Source organism: Herpailurus yagouaroundi, unplaced genomic scaffold (genome assembly GCF_014898765.1).
Source record: "Herpailurus yagouaroundi ecotype Mexico unplaced genomic scaffold, PumYag 141, whole genome shotgun sequence".
Taxonomy (NCBI): domain Eukaryota; kingdom Metazoa; phylum Chordata; class Mammalia; order Carnivora; family Felidae; genus Herpailurus; species Herpailurus yagouaroundi.
Window position 1 is genome coordinate 74,705,274 of NW_024412396.1, and position 1,926 is coordinate 74,707,199.

A 1,926-nucleotide genomic window follows, 5' to 3' on the forward strand; every position below is an offset into this window, starting at 1 on the left:
TCTCCACGCCTCTCCCACTCCTGCTGGCTTGGGAGCCTAGTGAGCGGAGGCATTGACCGTCCCTCGGGGCAGACCGTCTCAAGGATGTCTGTACAGCAATTGCCATGCGTGAGTGCTTCTCCATTGCCGCTGGGGCAGAAAGTGGTCAACTGCTTAGGAAAAAGGTCTAACAAGGTTCTGATGAAGCTAAACATACACCTACCCTATAGCCTAGCAGTTCCTTTCCTGGGTATTCACCCAAGAGAAAAGAAAAGTCTGCGTTTCCCAGAGACGTGCAAGAGAGCTCAGGTCAGCTTCATTCCTATCAACCAGAGTGGAGGCAGCCCAAGGTCTCATCCACAGGGGAGCGGCAATCAACCTGGGTGAGTGTAAAAACTGCCAGTTGGGTGAAAGGTGCCAGACACGAAAGGCAGATACTGTATGATTCTATTTATATAACACACTAGAGCCAAAGTAAACTATAGTAAATGAAACAAAGCAACAGAACAGTGCTTGGGGGACTGAGAAGGGGCACGAGGGAATTTTGTGGGGTCAGCATTCCATTTCTTGATAGAGATTCCGTTACACATATAAACATTGATTGGAGTGCCTAGATGGTGTCCTTCAGACGTGTGCATTTCACATTGTGTAAATTCCCCCTGAAAACACAAATATCGAACACCATTAATGATACGCATGCCAGTGTCTAGGGGGCTGGAGAGAGAGGTTTGGTTAAATGGAGAGACAGGAGATAAACAGAGCAAAATGTTAATTGTACAATCCAGGCGGTGGGTATGTGGTCTTCACTGTACATTTTTTCCTGCATGTTTGTGTATAATAAAATGGGCAGATTCCCAGGGAGAATTTGTTTTCCATGACATGTGCCTAATTCCAGGTCCCCAGTGCTTTCTTTTCTTTTCTTTTCCTTTTTCTTTTCCTTTCCTTTCTTTTCTTTTTTTTTTTTTTTTTTTTTTTCCTCTGGGGTTTCGGGGTTTGGGGGGCGCGGCCCCCATGGAGAATCCCAAGCAGGCTCTGTGCTGTCAGTGCAGAGCCTGTCACAGGGCTTGATCCCACGAACCTCGAGATCATGACCTGAGCCCAAATCAAGAGCTGGACACTTAACCGACTGAGACACCCAGGCGCCCCAAGATTTTATTTTTAAGCCATCTAGATACCCAACTGTGGGGCCTGAGATCAAGGGTCGTGTGCTCCGCCCGCCAAGCCAGCCAGTTGCAACCCCGCCCACCCCCACCAGTGCTTATTTCTATCTTCCCATCCATCAAACTACATTGCAAGTGTTTCAGTAAGAGCTGCCCTCCCCTCCTCCGGTTTCTGGCATAACCCTTTGTAGACAGCCACATAAAACAGGTCAGGCTCCCAGGCCACATATTGTGGGAGGTCCAGCACTTTATCTCCTACGTCTGGCAGTTCGTGGAGAGGGTGTGTAGTCGGATAGTCTCCTGGGTCTGGGAATGGTAGGGCTCCGGCTCAGAGGCACGTTTGGGCTCAGTGGTGAGTGGTGTGTATGCACCCACACACGGCCGCGGTGCTTTCTCCAGCAGAGACTCAGTTGCCCTTCCTGCCTGTGTTTGAGCATCATGTCTGCACGTGGAGACATCCTGGGCCCCACACGTGGCTGTGGGAGGGGCTGGACCATCCAGGATAGTCGGTCCAGATGCCAGGCCGCCGTCGCGAAGCCTCTCTAAGACCAGACAGTAGCTGGAGGTGACGTGGGGGGCGGTGCCCAGGTTGGTTGGGGGCGTGGGGGGCGGTGCCCAGGTGGGAGGGGAAGGCAGTGGCGTCCAAACTGAAGGGATGTGGGGGGGTGGCGCCCAGGCTGAAGGGGGCGTGGCGGAAGCGCCCAGGTCAGGGGTGTGTGGGGGGGGGGGGGGCAGTGCCCAGGCTGGAGGAGCAAGGCGGTGGCGCCCACACTGGAGGGGGCTTGAG

The 1,926-nt window shown here is 53.2% G+C and overlaps 1 long non-coding RNA gene across 1 annotated transcript; it reads right to left on the reverse strand.

Annotated features, from left to right (window-relative positions):
- Window positions 1–269: 269 nt before the first annotated feature.
- On the reverse strand, window positions 270–1,640 carry LOC121032341 (uncharacterized). The gene is made up of 2 exons (XR_005791238.1): window positions 1,322–1,640; window positions 270–638 (listed from the first exon to the last, which is right to left on the reverse strand). It is a non-coding gene; the product is annotated as an uncharacterized LOC121032341 (long non-coding RNA).
- Window positions 1,641–1,926: the final 286 nt, after the last annotated feature.